At 35.3% G+C, this 4,166-nt stretch overlaps 1 long non-coding RNA gene across 1 annotated transcript; it reads right to left on the bottom strand.

Moving 5' to 3' along the window:
• On the bottom strand, positions 1–3,769 carry LOC128603607 (uncharacterized). The gene is made up of 3 exons (XR_008385036.1): positions 3,457–3,769; positions 3,084–3,362; positions 1–1,025 (listed from the first exon to the last, which is right to left on the bottom strand). It is a non-coding gene; the product is annotated as an uncharacterized LOC128603607 (long non-coding RNA).
• Between the last annotated feature and the right edge of the window lie 397 nt (positions 3,770–4,166).

Below are 4,166 nucleotides of genomic sequence, written 5' to 3'. Positions count from 1 at the left end.
ACTAATTCCTTAATTCCACAGACATATAAAATGTCAAAATGCAGGAACGTCTCCAGAACCTTTGATAGCCAGTGTACATCAACATTTCAAAAATATCTCAGCAGTGCTTGATTTTAAAAGCAGAGGTTATCTTTTAGCCTATGTTATAATTGTAAGGCCAAGGGTGTACTTACTTTTTCCACACTTTTTCTTTCATCACATCTGTTGACATTTCTGTTGAATAAATGACTGAAAAGCTAATTTTCCTTGTGGTTTTGTTCAAGAATATCAACTTTATTAATAGGCACAGTTTGTAATCAAATGTTTGCTCATCCAAATACGTCAAAGAAGGCAACAATTTCCATGGGGCGTACTTATTTATTTCCGTATATCTGTACATGCGTACATGCATACATATAGCACATACATACTATACCATATGTATTGAGCAATAGTAACAAAAGTAAACACTGCCCAGATTCCATACTTGATCATTTAGATGACTACTAAACTAGTGAGTAAAAACAATAAAGTGATGCAATATGATGCAGGCACATAGCTACAATATAATAGTATTTTTATAGACTGAATGTGATTTTGAAATCCATGTAACTTGCAATTAAAAAAAGAGCCACATGTAATTAAAATAAGAGCATATTATCAATGGAAAATCCACTGTCCACTTTCCTTCTGGTGGAAAATGGTTTCTGTGATTTCACAGTAAGGTTTTGCACTTGTCTTGTCCTTTTCTTGAAGACTCTTACTTGTGTTTCTGGAATCTGTAAAATGATTGTGTGAAAATGCTAGAGTTGTGGGGTATTTTTAATCCCATTAGGTTAAAATATTAATTTAACAGCTCAGTGTTGAGTTTACAACTGCAATTTCAAATCTTTTTTCAATTGAATTACTTTCTGGACTCGGCCGGACTCGACTCTGGATCTGCCATTAAGGACTTGGAGTTAAGTCCAACTCGGCCCCTTTTGGACTCGATTGGTTAAGGACTTGGTCTTGACTTGAACTCGACAAAGGTGGATTCGGACCCAACACTAAAAGATACACACAAAATGATTTGAGGTTATTTCCATATCAATGCATATTCAATTCTGCAAGAATAAAACAAGCAAGAAAAAAAACCCCACTTTCCTGTGTTTAATTCTTTTTATACCACAGCAATTTGCTAATAATTTTTCTTTATTAATTACAGAATGACACATCATACATTTTATCCATTTATAGTTAGCTTTAAAGTTGTGGAATGTCTGTTAAACAAGTTATTTCTTGCTATCACTTGTTGTACATCAGTCCCTTTTTTCTCAAAAAGTGTGAACTCTGTCCTAAAGACCGTGTCAGAAATTGTAAACTTACAGCTTAACCCTTGACTGTTACAGTGTTGACAATGAAGATCCTTCCATTAATGTTAAACATCTCGTCAGCTTTTATTATTTGATTAGATTATTACTCCGTTAACAAGCAGAAATGCTAGAAAGAAGCATGAAGGACGTGGGAATATCTAAATGTAGGGCTAGAGCACAGCAGCACTCTAATCAGCACGATGCAAGTGGCCCTGGTGAAAAGTTGGGGTAGACCTTTCTTGCGAATAAAAGACCTATCTTCTAGCGGTTGACTACTTCTAAAGGTGGATTGAAGTGGAAAATGTTCATGTCTCCATAGCCTAGGAGGTAATGAAAATAAAATAATAAAAAGGCATGTTTAAAGAATCGATTGGGATTATGCCTTTTTAAAGATTTGGCTCAGGCAGCTTTGTGGAGGGAGGAATGTGTTTTTAGGGTCCTGGAAACTTTATGTTGAGAGGGAGGACAACTTTATGTTGTGGCTCATCAATCGATTTTGTTTGCCCAGTTTTAGTTGATCTATATTCTAGGACTTTTAGCCACGAGTACATTTCAAACAGAAATTGGAGAAAGGACTGGCATTTCCTGACCATCTACGTATTGAATTAAAGCAAGTCTTACCTTCATTCGTGTCACTCACACTGCATTGTATTACATTTATTGTCTGTGAGGTTCATCTTCTTTTGACATGCTCCGTGTTGTCGATAAAAAGCAACACCTTGAGCAGGCTACTGTGCTTGCAGATAATGGCCCCAATGGTGCTTACTGGAAGATTCAGAAGTTTTAAAATATGTCTGTAATTGATTCCAACAATATGTTTCGCAACAATAAGGTTGTGAAGGTCTTGGGAGAGCTCTTTGCTTTTACCCATCATGAGATGTTTCTTGTGTGACACCTTCTTAGCGAAAAGCCTTTTTACAGACCATCAATTTACGAACCCAGCTGATATTAATCTGCACAGATAGGAGTTATAATTACTTTCTAACTTCTTATGGATTTCAGCTGGTTCCTTGCCTTACCTTGCCTTGGAGAACGGCTTTTTCATAGCGTGTTCAATACTGTTTATGGATACTTTATTTATGGACTTTATTTATGTTGTGAATTCTTTATATTTGTGGATTTCTTGAGTTAATACTGATGACCTGTGAAAATTTCATGTGAATAACCTCATTGGAAATATACTTACTGAAAAAAATGTTGATGCATTCAATACTTATATAAATACAAGGTATTTATTTATAATAGGAAAGAGATACTTATTCATGCGCGGTAGTTTTCTATAAGGGGATGTTTAATGTACATTTATAGAAGGAATCTCCAGTGTCAGCACGTTGTAATTATTTTCTATAGCTGCTACAAACTTGTTTCATGGACATTCCAATAAATAAAACTCTGAACACATCACGTATCATCCTTTAATATTTATAAAAATCAATAAAATGTATTTATTATATAAATTGTTGGTATATTGCTGCGGTATAAGAGGAAAAAAACACTTATGGATGTATTATTATAGGCAAGTGAATTAATTTAATTTACCACCTCCTGCTTGATTATTTCCCTATAACAGCATGACACCAAAATTTTCGTTCTCCTATTCAGCGATCACTGAGTAACAGTGTGCATGCATTAGTCTTGTTAATACAATTTAAATAACATGTATATTATGGGTAAACAATGACAATTATTTGAAGGACATTAACAATTAATTAGTGACATAACACTGTTAAGTATAATCCTCTCTGCACATACCTACAGTGATGTTAATGGAGTTGCTCTTGGATGATGTGGAGTTACTTTCCCTATAGGAGTAGTCACAGGTGTACTGGCCCTGATGTGAGGCATCTACAGTCAGATTAAATGTTGTTGTAGATTCTGCAGTTTGCTTCTCTATTGATGTTCCAGTTTTATACAAACTGAAGTCTACAGAGATGCATGTTGGGCTGGGTGTGGAACATCTGAACTGAAGGACTTCTCCAGGTGAGACCACAGAGTTTGGGGAGATCTGAGTCAATGTAGGACTCTGCATGTCTAGTAATAAAGAAATATATTTAATAATTTTGTAAATGTGTTTACGTTAAACAGGGTATTGTAACAAAAAAAATTAACAACAACATAAGCCTACTTGAGCACACGACTCCAGCATCTTCTTCATGTCCACAGTTCTCTACTCCAAATCCTCTGTGTGAGCACTGATCTAAAGCACTCTCAGTTCCAGTACACTGAACATCATCCAGCCAGGTTGGTTCACCTCCCTGACCAAAGCGGGCATTAGGAGGAGCACTGACTGCTTTACCACATCCAAGCTGTCTACACACCACCTCTGCATCCTTTAAGTCCCAATAATCATCACACACTGTTCCCCAACGGCCATTGTGCTGGATCGCCACTCGACCACAACAGTTACTCGGACCATTCACCAGTCTGACCTGATTACGACCTGATTTATTACATAAAAAGAGAGAAGGTTTTACTAATGATTGATTTTTGTGTCCATCAGTTTGATCATGAGATATAAAGGGAAATAATATTAGGAACAAAACCAGTTGTGAAAAATTTTAACTATATTTTCAATCTGTGTATGCTGAATAATATTGAATTTGTTCAGTGTAGTAAATAACCAATTTAAATATCCAAACTATATTCAAAACAGTGTCTCAACTGAACAATGAAAAAATGTAGTGTGTCTCATTTTTTCCCCTCAAAATGATTGCATCCAATATAAAATTTTTAAGCTTAATAAGTGCAGGCCAGACCAGACTTCATGGAAAAAATGGAAGTTCAACTTGACTTAATAAAAAAAAAAAATTAACAACATGACTTAAATTCATATGT

This window comes from Ictalurus furcatus, chromosome 2 (assembly GCF_023375685.1).
Source record: "Ictalurus furcatus strain D&B chromosome 2, Billie_1.0, whole genome shotgun sequence".
NCBI classification, from domain to species: Eukaryota; Metazoa; Chordata; class Actinopteri; order Siluriformes; family Ictaluridae; genus Ictalurus; species Ictalurus furcatus.
This window is presented reverse-complemented; position numbering and strand designations above follow the sequence as displayed.